General features: G+C 36.1%; 1 protein-coding gene across 1 annotated transcript in view; it reads right to left on the reverse strand.

Moving 5' to 3' along the window:
- The window catches only part of CDH13 (cadherin 13), a 518,553-nt gene that overhangs the window by 226,306 nt on the left and 276,862 nt on the right, over positions 1–15,385 (reverse strand). The window lies entirely within an intron of this gene.

A 15,385-nucleotide genomic window follows, 5' to 3' on the forward strand; every position in this document is an offset into this window, starting at 1 on the left:
TATGCATAATTCTATCTCACTACTTGATGACAGGGTATCGATTACCTCAGCAAGGTTGTACAGATGATGGCAAAAAATGGCACCATTACCTGCAATGGGAGAATTTAGCCTCACATTCAGAGCTAGAGTCTAGGTGGGAAGGGATTAATTAGCCATTCCAAGTACTCCTATGAACATCTTACAGACGTTTCATCTTCCTAGTGCATCCACTTCAAAAATTAGATTCTGATTCCTTAAAAAATTATACAATTTATTACTCTATTGGTTTCTTATCTAGCAATAGTCATGTAACCTTTTATTAATGTGTCATTTCGCAACACTTTCACAAGCGAAATATAAGCAGTTTCCATCTGAAAGGATCGTTGCAGTATGAAGACAGCGAACGTCTCCTTTCAGTTAACGTTCAGTACATGGACTTTTGAAAGCCTAAAGCACTACCTTGGTGATTACAGGTATCGTTGTATTCTTCTGTACATTTCATACCTATGAAGACTAGAGGTGAAGCAGCAGCGTCTTGGCTTTTATTTTAAGAATGGTGTCTGTCTTTATTAGACGTGTTTTATCTCTAACACGTTTTGTTGGAAAAACACTATTGGAAGAAAACGTAGAGCATTAGAGAGTTTCCTGAATGCAGACTTTCTTTTACCACAAGCTGTAAAACGTTTTATATACTATACAACTGCTATAGGTCTTCTGATTCATTCTTCTCCTAACAAGGATCTATACAATGTCTGGAAAGCCATTAGATTTAGAATTCCTACTGGATCTTTGTAATCATCAGCTTATCATGAGGAAGTCCTCACTCCAAGTGTTCCTAAACTCTGTCCTACTTACTTTCTTCGCAAAATGTAATCTTATTTTTTAAACAACCTTCAAATGCTAGTTATCTCATGACTTTCTTCAGAAAGGAATCATTTGAAAAGTGATGCAATTCATAGAAAAGCACGACATAGTGATCCAGTCTTGCTATGGGCTTATGTAAAACCAGGCAATTTTTTTAGGCAATATTCCTAGTTAAAATAACCAAAATGTAGTTCATTAAAATAACCAGAAAGTTTCATACTATTACTACAGTACAGATGGCTAGTCCTAGCATAAATATATATAAGCCTGCCCTACTACACAAAAAGCACTGAAGTTCCTATGACAGAAAATACAGATTTAATTCCAAACCAGTAATCTCTATAAAGCCTTTAAAGAATTTCAGGACCCTATAGATTTCACTAAGAAAACTAATTAAACCAGCAACTGAACCTTCTGTGAATGCTTAAATTTTTCTCTGTAAACCATGGTAAGTTGGGCAACACATAGACTGTAACTGTATATGGTCTACAACTGAAGAAAGCAATACTGTAGGAATTAACAGTGGGCAAAGATACCAAACCAAACATTCAAATGATTTCATTCTTTTAGCCATTTTTTTTAACCTCAGTTAACAAAAGAAGATTAAAGATCAAAACCAATATACGAAAAAACATTTTCTTTCACAACAAGTGTAGGGGATCCTTCTGCATACACAATATATGACTTAAATACTGCTCACTTTAGTCCATTCTCCAAATTAAGCATCAGTTTTTATAACATCAGATGATTTCTATGGTTGCGCTGTTATCCAATTCTACTCAGCAAGTTTGAACCACTGAAATCCAAATTAAAAAGGGAAAGCTAAATTAAAAAATAAGGCTTATATGTGAGTGGGACATTCCCCAAGCTAGCTTTAAGTAGTACTCACCTAGGTAGCAGCATATATTTTGCAATGGCCCATCAAAGTACAAATGTTCTGCACCCCAAATTAGGCGAAAGACTGAAGAGCTTTAGCAAAGACCTCACTAAAATAAAGGTTCACACTGACCTATCTTTACGATCCTAGAATTACCCTGCAGTTATTTCATAGCTCCTATTTTCTTAGCACAACTACCTCTTAACTGTATGCATTAATTGAACAAAAATTTCAAAAACCCCAAGATTTCTATCTCCCAAAAGAATGACAAAGGATGAATTCTTCATTAGGTAAGAGTCACTTCGTCGTCTTTGATCACCTCAAGTGCAAGGCTTTGTAGACACATTAATAGAAGTTTTGTGAAAAGGAAGAGGAATTTAATATTATAAACAAAGATGTTCTTTTCTCACTAGTTTTAAAGGTAGTGGTCTTAATATTTTTAATCATTAGTCACATAAGTAGACTGAAAGGTCAATGTCAACATCATAATATTCTGGTTTGTGAAGTGAAACATAGCAAGTTCTTCCAAGCAAGTAGCAAGGAATAAATATTTAACTGGTACTTTTTATATGATTTAACTTTTTTAAATTTCCTGGAACTTAAGCCTAATTAAACAAAAAAAACAGTAACAGTATGAATGTATAATTACTGATCCTACTGGACTTGGAAGAAAGGGGGATTTAATTTATGCACTCACACTAGTACGGACCTCTTCACTGGGGAAGTAAGAGGAAAACAAGCTGGAGTGACTGGTCTGATGCTTGATAACAAGACCATACATCAAAAGAAGAGCAAGATAAAATGTGTTTAATGAAACTAATTGTGCTGTAATTTATGTTTGAAGCTAAATGTCATTGGACAGCAAAACTGGGGTATTTTGGGGAATGGGGGAGAGTCGAGGAGTGGAGAGAGAAGCCATAAGAGCAAAGTAATAGAAAAAGATAATGTAAGGAAAGAGGGAATGATGATGAATAGCCTTACCCTTTCCTAGAAGGCCTTGGCTAAGCTGAGTCAAATTCAGTAATACTCTACAGAACCGACCTGACTGTTGTCCCATGGTCTAACAGGAGGCTGTCCAGTAGCGCTCTGGTGGCAGGAGGTGTCTCGTGCCCACCTAATGCAGTTCTGACTGGTCCCTGCAACCGCATCCTTCCCAGCTGCAGCTGCCATGAGATCATTCCTAAATAGACCTGTCAAGTCTAACAACTCTATTCTTTCTTTTTGAGAGAAAGAAGTACAAACTGCATAGGAACATTTACCTTTTCAAAGCTGAATTTTCATTTGAAACTGTCAAGAGAGGGGTTTATCTATATGTGGCTATAAGTCATAACAAGATTCCCATGTTATTTCAAATGTTTTTTCTTTAAACAAAACCAGCTCATGTCAGGAAGGTTGCCTTAATTAAATTACAACTCTCTGTATATTTTCCACATTAATTTTTGTGCAGTAAATCTTTCTATTGTGAATATCTACTGTTCATCCTGCCTTTGAACTGGGAAGCGCAAGAAAATTTTCTTTGCCAGTTTACATTCAGTAAGGGCCAACCTCCAAAAGCACATTGCACCTGCACCTCTTGTTGGCTTGAGATAACATCAGAAATTGTCCATCTCTCTGAAAAACCTGGCACTGGCAATCCAGAAAAGCCATTACATCTTGGGGGAAGGATCTCCCTCAGTGTGAGTATAAAAACAAATCTTAAATGATTAAACTAGTGATAACAGTACTTGGAGTTTTCCCGGTTCTTTATCCTGTACTGGCAGTACTACAGTCTGTCTTCTAGCATCATCATGCCTCTTGATTTGCAGTTCACTTTACAGAACACGCCTAGAAGATGCCATCAGTGAAATACGCTCATTGCTGCAAAATGAAGCAAAAATACCATACATTTAATATTTTTTATTTTAATATATTAAATTCCTCCATAGCACTAAACTAAGCAATTATGAATTCACTATCTAATTGAATGTATATACTGTAATGCTATTAGTGTCACAGTGAACGTATTTTCTTCCACAGCTGTGTGTCTCTGAATCACAATATTGCTAAAAAGGCGCTGTTTTCCTGAAGAACTTAAGTCCTGAAAATTTTTCACTGCTGTGAGTATAGAATGGTCCCTTTCCTGTGAAAAAGATCACAGAGCAGGAAAACAGAAAAAAATATAGAGAATGATGGCATAAACCTCAGAGAAAAGAATACATTAAATACATACTCATAGAAAGCTTATACCAAAATGAACTCTGCCTTTTCTGCAGGACAAGGCTAAATCTAATTTCAAAAATTATTTTAAGGTTTTCAACTCATTAAAAAAAACCAAAACAAATAATCTGGGATTTTGTAGAAGCTTTCTTGTGTCAACAGAAAAAATAAACCTGCAAAATAGGCAACTTAATCTCATATTTTTTTTTTTACCGCTTATTCCTGAGGGTAGTTTTTAAACATTAAAAGCTAAGCTGGTCATCAAGCCGTAAATGGTATTTTCAGTTATTTGTGTCAGTTTGGAGCAGACAAGATTTACTCTTGTGAGTTCTTGTGACTATTATTTTAAGATTTCATATTTTTAAGATGTAAATATTTGTAAGATGTAATTCTTTGCACATGCCAGATTCCGATACTCACAGAATATTTAGTTTTATGTATAAAATCAAACACTAGTAACTAGCAATTTTTCTAAGCTTCAAGTCCATCTTATGCCCTAGATCCACACCTCATAAAATCCAGTCCCTCTGATAAATGTCACTGTCTGGGGACACTGTACTCTGAATAATCAGGTTGCACAGGAGAAAAGTGGGTTTAACCGGTTAGTTATACGAAAGTCACAGCGAACAAAGGAATTGGGAGCAGAGAATGGAAGACACTTGGGTTATGACAAAACTCTCTCTTCTGTTGTGCAGGAAACCTCCGCCACACTGCACGCAGCAGGGCACGTCAGGGTGGGCAGGCGATAGGTGCTCCGAGGTCCTGCCACCCTGGCAGAGCTTCCCCGTGGGTGCTGGATGCGCGTGCAACTGCTGCTGCACCTGTGGACTACGGAAACGCGAGCAATATAAGGACTTTCAAAAAGGCTCAAAATCACCACTCCCATTTTAGAGGTGGACGTAAAGAAGGTATAAGGTACTCAAACTGATCGTAACGATCCCGATTAATTATGATAGAACTCGTGGAACCAACTGACACAATATAGCAGACTGTTTCAAATGAAAATCCATTACATAAATAAGATAGGCAAAAGATGGGAGAAGAAACAGAGATGAAATGACTTCACCAAAGCCGTACACCAGACAAATTTTAAATCAAGCTTGAATCTAGGTTTTTTGATCTCCCAATACAAGACTGATAGCTAAATTCCAGGTCTTGCTGAGCGAGTGATGTAAAATTAGATTTACAAAGGTTATGAAGCTACCAACATGCACACAGTGTGATTTTTCAAAGTGCCTTACAAGACTGGATAATATATCCTATTAAAATCAAAACACCTTCAAAAGAGCTTTGAAAACCTGATTGTCCTCAGCATCTCATTTTTCCCCCCATTAAGCACTATTCTACAGCTGTAGACACACAAAACCACAACTGAAAATAATTTTCTGCATCCTCACAACAGAAAGCTGCATATTTCTAAGGCTCTTTCATACGGCTACAAAAATAGAATTAAAATTACTTCTGAAGCGTGCTTCCTGTTAAATATTATCTATGAGTTTTGAAATTAGAATGCCCATTCCAAAAATAACCTCAGTGAAGAAATGAGAAGTAAAGGACATCCCTCAAATCTGTGGAGCAATACAGCTCTTCAGATGAAGCCACGTGTACTTCACACAGACCAAAAGTATTATACATGATCATATAAGTACTAATTAAAATCTTCCATATCACAAGAGAACACATGTTGTGCCCCTCAGAAAGAGAGGGGGAGTTGGGGAGAGAGAGAAGATATCAGGATTCACCAAAGCAATCAAGACTAATCACCACCAAAAAAATTAAATTAAAGAAAATAAAAAAGAGAGGAAGTAGGACTGAAATAAAGAAGTAAGACATAAGCTGTGCCAGAATTCTTAGGCTCTATGCTGCACCACAAAAAAACCCAGACACTTACAGAAGAAAAAATGAAAAATGGCTTTGCACTTTTAAATAGCTCCTAGCAGTATTCAAGCACTGCTCACTGTTCTTACTGCTTGAAAATAACTCCAAATGGCATGTAAGAAGTGGCAAGAGTTTAACAAATTTCATCTCACAGAAGGATTCAAGAAGCAACAGGGTCAGAGAGAGCCCATAACTAATCAGACCAACAACAAAAATCCAAGATCTAAAAATGCATCAGTGACAAGAAAACTGACTTATTTAGGCATAAGAAATAAAGGTCAGTGTAAATGTCAGGTATATATCACACACATGCATATTTTCCTTTGTTATTATTGCTTAACATATCTGTTCCTACAAATGAGTAGGAAAAGGTCTTAGAAGTCAAGGATCACTCAAGCTTATACCAGTCTAGTACAGATGTAACCAACCAGGTTTTTCTATTTTAAAGCAATAAAACAAGCAATTACAAGAGCACTTGTACAGAGGACATTACAAGCTGGACTGGAGGGCATGCAGCATACTGCTGCCTTGCTGCCCAAGTTTCTGGCTCTGTCAGCATTCCTGGGATGACATCTCATCCTCTTTACACTGTCACTTTTTGAGCAATGAGCTGCAGCCAGGAGTCTTTCAAAGCCCCATCCAAGATGGGAGTAAGCATGTTTGGGATCTAAGTGTCGATGAAGAGAAGTAGTTGATAATCTGGAAGCCAGCTTTTCCTAGTGGACTTTCCCTTTCTGAGAAATTTGTTTATTCTGTTAATAAATTGCTTTCCTCTTCAAAATCTGAAATAATATCAGCATAATTTATATACTGTATTAGCCATACCCTCACATAAGATGCAGTTCTATTGTCTTTTTAAATTTCACCTTTTTAAAGGTTAGTCTGTAGAAGTCAGATAGAGAACTAGATGAGATTTATTTGTATCTGCTTTAGAGGATTTAGATGACCATACTGCAAATCATAAGGGCTGCCTGTTAAAAAAACCATTCAAACTGCAGAGCTGCAAACCCCCCATCGCTGAGAGTCTTTGCTGTGAAGCACTGTGTCATGGTACAAAACGTCCGTCATTCCCTTTTCCCAGCATATAGCATGCCATGATGATAAAATTCTTGTGTCCTGTTAATGTACCTATACAGTCACTTTCAGATTTATTTATTTATTTTTCTTCTGCTGCTAAACCTAATTCGAACTTCTTTCTCAATTCTGGCAGCCTCTCATATACCCAGTGCACCTGCATTACTAACCAGAAGCTGCCTGTTTGACCACAGAGCTGAACTACCTTCCACGGAGCACCCCCCTCCTTCCTCAACATATTCTTCTCCAGTAAAGGTTTTACACTTTGTTGACTCTGTTTGCCAAGCCAAAGATAACATATTTCAATGCTGATGATAAAAGGTTTGGGTGCTGGAAATGCCATCTACATGATTCGCTACCTACTGTGTGTTTGGTTATGTATGTCGGTAAAAGCGAGTTTATCAATCTTCCTCAAAATTGTCATAAAAGGTAGTAAACTGTTAGATTACGAAGGCTGAATTTTGACATCTGATTGGCTAAATATATTATGGGAGTATTCGCAGTTAGCACTTTGCTTTCATTTCCCTCCTGTATTCTTTGCCCGGCTTTAGCAGTTACAATGATATACGAGCACTGGAGGTAACAAAGCACTGTTTATCTTTTCCTGTTACTCTGAACTAAATGAGTTTTTGCTGATTTTGTCTACAGTCAGCTTTATTGAATTTTACATTATGCCTGGTTGTTTTTTTCCAAAAGGATGTCTATGGCAAATACTTTTATAATTCAGACAACTGATCTTCCTGGTAACAACATCTAAATGGATTAGCACATCCCAGATCGCAAACGTTTAGCAGCTTCTCTGTTTCAGTGTAACAGCGTAGTTGGTTTTTCTACTTTGACAACAATGGCAAGGTATATATTTCCTACGTAGATAAAAGGAAATATCTGAATGGTTTCTGTGTAATTGTAGTGGAAAAAGTCTGCACACACGTATAGAATGGAAAGATATGCCAAGAGCAGCCTGATCTCAAATAAAATGTTGTTTCTAATTACCTGTTTTCTCTCTCTAAAACTAATCTTTGTAACTCTTAACATGTTGGACCATCTCTCTACATTAATTGTCAATAAAGAAAGATTTAGTCAATGAGCCTCAAATTAGCTAAATTAACACGGTAATAGTCTCTTCTGAGTAGTCAAACAGTTCTAATGTGGCTCCCAAAGGATTAACAAGGGTCTGCTACTTAGTGACACATCAAAAGACAGAATTTATTTCATGTTCTTTTATTTTTATTGCTTACATTTAGCCCAGAAACTTTCTGAAATGCTTCACTGGTCTTCAGCTCTGATGACAGCATTACCTGTTAAAACTATTAATCTTAAGGTATAATTAGCAGTTCTAGTGTCTCTCACTGGGTATTTTTTTCTTTTCTCTTTTTTTTTTTTTCTGAGATATCAGTCAGCTCTAAATTACCACATTAAGCATGTTACTAAAGACATCTCCTCAGTATACTATATGGTCCATCACCACTTTCCTTTAATTCTGAACTCTCACTTGATGTTTTACAACATACAACAGCAGCAGTTCCTGTGCTTCTTTTTTCATAAAGTTAGATCTCAAACCACATCTACAGACTTCTGACTTACTGATTTTTCACTATCTTTCAGGACTTTATCTGTGCTACATTTCTACACCTATTTTGTTTCTGGAGATAAAGCAGACCTCTCTCTTTCTCTCCCTCGTGCTTCTGCTAAACTGCAAATTATGACAACCCCATGTGAGCAATTTCCTGATTTCCAAGACTCACAATGTAACTGTCATCTCTTGTCTTTTTTTTTTTTACCCTTTTCAAAGCCTTTGATAATTTACAAGTCTTAACAAAAATGATTTTGAGTCCAAAAATACAACTAAACCTTTTTTTTTTTTTGCAAGGAAAATTATTATGTTGCAGATCTCTACTTTTTCACTGCTTGCACCAAGTTGTATCGGTTGCATCAACTGGAAAAAAAATGCACAGAAAAAGTAAACTTTAGGTATTTGGCAACAAAGGAAGAATTGGGAACTCAAAGTTATTGCAGCAAAAGTAAAGTCTGGATATAGTCTGTCACAAAATGCATTAAATGTCACTTGCACCAAAAATTGCAAATGAAAAAGGCCTTTGAACTCCAACAATCATCAAGACTCTTCTTCATGCACCTGCAAAATAAATGATCATAAAAGGAATAACTTCCAGAACTCATCACAGCAAGCTGTTGCAGTAAAATTTGCTTCTCTCATTGCAAAGCTGTAACTGAAAAAATGAGAAAAACATCTTTGTAATCACAGAGATAATCACTAACAGAACACCAGGAGTGAATTAAAGTCATAACAGAAATAAAATATGCCCTATTACAAACTAATAGTAATTAAAGAAAGGCAACTGTAATTTCAAACAGGTTTAACATGATAAGACTGAAAATTTAACATACAGTAGAAACAAATAGGCAAAGCAGGGGAAATCTTGCATCGTTTTGACCTGTTAAATCTCCTGAGGCATAGCATTTTTTTTTCAAATCTTAAATGACCTAGAACAGGAAGTCCTTGAACAGATCCTCTGAAGTTTGTGCTCCAAAGCATCACAGTGACTTCTTGAATAGACCAGACTATTCAACCTTCATGTATCTAGTCCCAAAGTGGCATTGCACTCACAAGTAATGGAAATTCATCCTGTGGTATTTTACTCCATTATACTTCCCTTGAGCCTAGCTGTGTCAATTAAGGGACTTCACATCACAGTACAGATCCTTTCTAAAAATAATAGGCCTGCGTATATTAAAATCTGAACTTTCATTAAGAAATAGGGAGGTATTTTAACAATGCAGTATGATTTTCATGAAATGTTTTTAATTATAGCTTGAAGTGTCACTATTGTTACCAACGTAATTCCTAGTAGCCCCAGTGAGTACAAAGAGTATCTTGTTGCACAGGTTCCTGCCTAAAAAGAGAAAAACAAGATTGCACCTAGTATTTATTCTTCACCAAATTCTGGTGTCATCCGTGACTAGGTCTAGTCCTGTCTCCGTACCATTGCTCCTGTCTCCTCCTAGTTTTTAAGTTGATATATGCAGCACGCATAAAGATTGGACTTTACAGTTCAGTAAAATAACAATTAGTTGCAAATTGCATAAAAGTTCTTCTTCACTCAGTTCTGCTACATCACCAAAAAGTGTTGTTCTCCTTCAACTTGGCAAGGTCACTTTTCATCAATATATTGCTGGTTCAAATATAAGATAATTTCTTTTATTTGGAGTAACCTATTTATAAATCCATCACTATTAAGTAACTTGCTAGCTCAATGCAAAACACATACAGAAACTCAGTCCAGTCGATACCAAGAGTTTGATTTTTGAGCTCAAATCAGTAGCAATCCATCAACCATAGAGAGCCTATCAAAAAGATTAAAACTATTGTTTGTAACTGAGGTGTCTTACAGAACTAAAGGTTTGTTACTGTGACACCAAGTAAATTCTGTGGTATCTGAGCAACAAAAAGCACCTAAAACTGTATAGCAACCATATTTATAAGTAGTACAGTACCTTAAGAAATATGGAAGCAACAAACAATAGATCACTGTAATATGATCACTTGCCATATAAAAATTGTTCCATGAACACAGATGCTGAAGACACAAATGAAAAAAAATGTTGCATGAACTGATATCATAGAGCTAAGTTTATCATTTGGGAGAAACCCCTTCATAACAAATGCAGAGTCAGCTGCAAAAAAACAACTTAAAATCATTAGGTCTACTTATGAAAGCAGAAAGACACCCAAATATATTCTCAGATGTAAAGTAGGCCAAGAATAATTATTTTAGAGGCTCTGTGTTGGTTTCATTTTATATCAAAGGAGGAAGTGAAAATGAAAGGAAACATACTAAAATCTCTAGTAGGCTGTAAATTTTTCTGTATGTTGAATGTTTTACAAATATGATTGTGTCTCACCTTCTTTCAAAACCAGGGCTGCAGGATCACATAACTGTTCAATAGATGGCAGTCTATGTTCTTCTACAAATAGCTTATACACACCATTAAATGGAGACAGCTGAGAGAGAGAGAGATGAGTGGACTGAGTTTAGTCACCTGCCCTAATTTTACTACAGACACCACTTAAAAAGAATTACTCTTTATCAGAAGATAAATGAGCTTCACACTAGAGCAATTCAAAGAAAGTGGAAGTTTTAACCACAGAAAACATGCCTGACAGAAATGCATTTTAAGTAATCAGACCTTCATCTTTCTCACTAAAAGGTCAAAAAAATAAGCATGTCTGTAGATTGCCTCTTCAGCAAGGAACCAAAATTGTACAACAGCAACATTTTCCTGCAGAAAAAAAGGACATTCAGAGATAGATGCACTGTCTGTTTAGTAGAATGTTGGGAAAAACCTTATAAAAATGCATACTAAACACAATATTCATAGCTCATCAAATCCTGACATGTTCTGGAATATGCTAGTAACAAACTATGTCGCTTCAACTGGGTTTGACAGCAGGTAAATTATATTGTGTAAGAGTTTAACTAAAATGAAGTTGCTCACCAGAAATATCTTGATGTAGATAGGGTTTTCAACTTTAGAAAAGTGTTCTATTACTAATGAAACAAGAGAGAAGAAAAGGGACATTGAGATTATTTTTCTGCTTTATGTTCTGCTTTACCTAGCAGATCAGAGAGAACAGAACTGAATAAATGTACGAAAACTTTTTTTTTTTAACCTTCTGTCTGAAGAGGTTCATTTTCAGAATGACATTTATCTTTTAAAATTATCCATCAAATGCTGTGATTAAACACATTTCAGTTTTCAGATTTTGAACACAGTGTTGAATAGCCGTGCTAACTGATCACTCACATAACATTGCTGGTACACTCTGACTCGACCTCCCTTACAAACATTTATAGGGCTGGAATAAGTAATTTCCAGCTCAGAGCTTCATAGCAGCATATAGTAGTATGATTATCCTTCCAATAGCATGAGTACTATTTTAATCTAGAAATATTCATATCAATACCAAATTTCTTAAACTCATATTATTAGAAAACAGATGCATGAACAGCCACTACTGCGATCCCAGCAAACCTTGTGGTCGCTGTACAAATAAGTGTTTGATTTGCTGTATTTCAAGATTCACATCATACAGCTAGTTTGGGCTTCTTTATACTATTTAATACTTGTTTAATAATATTTAGTAAGTAATAGATGTAGTTAGAGAATTTAATAGAAACAACCCAGTAACCTAGAAATGGGCTTACAGTGAAACCTATAATGCAAAAACCTATTTGCAGTTGCCAACAGTTGTGAAGGCCCAATTTTTACCCAAAAATGGTTTTACCAGTGATTTTGTTGCTGAAGTGTCTTAAACCTTCAGTCTTTTGTGGAAGAATGCAAACGATTTTTCTGTGATCTTGCTTTTATATCTGCTCTAGTTTTGTAAGCTGATCACAAGAAATAAGATTAGTGAATAATATCATACTTGGTCAGCCTGCAGGTATGGAGCTAAGTTTTTTTTAGAAAAGTCCTTCCCACAGAGAGAAACCTAGTATCAGTGTTCATTTTTGTCAAGTCACACGGCATACATGGCTGTTTTCCTTCCTGTCATAATGAAACTGTTATTTGTATAAGTAAGTTAACATCTGAAGATCAAAAGGCCAAATAAAAAATGTCTCATAATCCAAGAATGAAAAAAATAGGGTAATTCTCCATTTACCAAGGTGACAATCAATACAATAGCCGAAGAAATATTTCTCTAATTGTCATCCAACCTTCACATCACCTATTCTGTGACTTCCAAGAAATTTCACTGTTCTCTTACCAAGACAGGTTTCTGTACATACATGTTCCCTCAAGTAAATTTTACTCCAAATCTGTGTATAATTATCAGTAACATTTCTTAGACTTATTTTTTGTTCCTTCCACCAACAACCACAAAAGCTCATTTACCTTATGCAGAATGTAATTAGTAGGTATCGTATTTATTTGACAGTTTTCTCATTTTCTCAATTCTGTGTAATTTGACAGGGACCATTACAGATCTGTAACTAGTCTTTCAGAATGACTTTCACAAGGTTAGTTCACTTATTAATTGACCCTTGGTAATGGTAATTTAAGAAGCATATTAATCTCATCTGTCAGTTCTAACACATACTAGATGTATAAAATAATTTGTCTTTTGCAAGGAGCCTTGCAACAGAAATGAAGTGTCTAAATTTTTAATTAATATGCATTTTCTTTCAACAAATGAGATTGGAGTGGAAGGAGACTTCTTTTCAGTGGTTTTCTTTATTCTGCTTTAAAACTTCTGCATTTTATTATTATGAAGATAAACAGTATTTCACCAGTCAATAAAGCCTATGATCTAAATAATCTTCTACAAAGGACGTTCTGGTATTCTCAACACAGATCCCTGAAACTTAAAAATGTGTGAACAAAGCATTCGGAACTTCGACAGCAGTGTCTTATTATTACATTTTCAGATTAAAGGTTTCTGGGATTCAAGGAGATTTAATTCACTAAGAATATTAAACAAAAGATTACTATTCAGAAATTGAAAAACTTCAACCAGTATCAGATGCTTGAAGTTGTAATCTTTTTAAATCTGGTTTTCTAATGCATCATAGGTTGAGCAGAGCCTGCAGTTTATGTCTAAAAAAGAGGTATACAAAATTCTTAATCCAAAGTACTTGTAAGGGCCATGTGTAAGTTCTCCTCCTTTATTCCATTCCTTAACTAAATAACAGGACCAGTTACCAGCACGGGGAAGAGAGCGAGCTGTGTAAAGAAGCAGTTGTGCCCTTAGTTTGTGATCATCTGTACTTCATACACACAGCTCCCCGCGTAAACACTCCAAAAGGACGTCAGCATTTACTGATGAATGCGCACAGTTCTCATTAAGGTTAGCACAGGTTTGAGGTGGAACAGAAATCCTCTGGTCTGTATTTAAAAGCAGAGGAGTCAAGAGAGTACAAGGTAACAGCTGAGGTCCTCCTCCACCCCCCTTCTACTTTTCCTTTTGTGTTCGAAGAATGAAGAGACCTTCTGAAAGGTAACTTCACAAAGAATAGACCCTTATGCTGTTAACCCAGGGAGGCTATACTAAGAAAGTAGACCAGGCCAATATTTCTGCATTACCCAACAACCTCTTACAGACTCGGCTATCTTTTACTTCATGCTGGCAGCAGACTTCTACTGTTAACATATGGCAACAATGCAAAATCCTACTAGCTCTACAGGGTATAAAGCCCTTACTAGCATCAGAGATTCTACTATGTAGACACCTTGCAAAATTAACCATGCAGAACAGACTGCCATACAATGATTACAGTGGGTCCACAACACACTGGCGGAGGGCCTTCAGGAAAAAGGAAAGTCTGGAGACTGCTGAGGGTGCGTAACTGCCCTGGATGGCTGCATTCAGCCCTCCGGATGAGGGTGGGAGACCAAATGCTATGGGAATCCAGCTCACAGTGCTTGTGTTTTCTACCACAGAAAGCTCCTGTGGATTAGGAACGGGAAGTAAATGTAGAGAACGCTATATTAATTCCTCATATCTCTGCACATGTGACTTATTCCCCACTAATGACAAATATCTGTTATTTAGATTAATCCAGCTCTAAAGTGGAGTAACAGATAGAAGACCAAAATGCTACCAACCGTATTGACAAATGCTACCTTGCTTAAACTCCCACAAGTTTCACGTCCATTCAGATCAGGCCAACAATTTGTTAAGAAGTAACTGTTCATGAAATGAAACAAATATCTTATATAAATGCATTATAGAAGATACAAGCAGTAATATGATGATCCCCTGTTTGCTGAAGCTTATCCCACTGGAATGTTCAAGCTACTGATAACTTTGAAGATTAAAAACTAGAGGCAGCTAGACCAAAACCATGGCTTTGTCTTTACAGAATTTTACAGGTATATGAATATCCATTTCCTCATAGCCTTCATGCCAGATTTTGTTGGCATGTATTTCAGATACTTAAAAAAATGGTAACCATCTTATTTATTGGCTATAACGTCAGTGTCTCCCCCTCTGTTATAGTCTACCGCGTAAACAGGTATTCAAGCAATTTTTTAAAAACACAAATTACCCACTTGACAGACTACAGTGTCTCCTTCAGAATCATTAATGTCAATCATGTGAGTACAAGTTTTAAATGCTGTTGAAATGCATGCTACTTAAACAATTGATCATCGTATGGAACCACTCCAAGCTTAATACAGCCCATGAGCATACCCAGTATTAGCAACTCAGTTACTACAATAGAATATGAACTTACTATATAAAAAAAAAAAGTCTGCTTTTTCACTCACTATTAATACAAGTAACTCCGTTTCTTACTTTTTAACCTTCTGACTTTTGAAAAGCTGTGATTTTTAAGAAGATCACAGATGTTAGTGTATACAAGGAATGATCTTTCAAGAAAGGATATGGACCCTGTGTGCAGATGTCAGAAGTCAGGGAAATCACATCAGACTGTAAAATTGGTAATAAAATTATCTTGTCTTACTGCTTGTGATTCCTAGAATTCAGTGACATCA

Source organism: Haliaeetus leucocephalus, unplaced genomic scaffold, assembly GCF_000737465.1.
Source record: "Haliaeetus leucocephalus isolate CR32 unplaced genomic scaffold, Haliaeetus_leucocephalus-4.0 Scaffold668, whole genome shotgun sequence".
Taxonomy (NCBI): Eukaryota; Metazoa; Chordata; class Aves; order Accipitriformes; family Accipitridae; genus Haliaeetus; species Haliaeetus leucocephalus.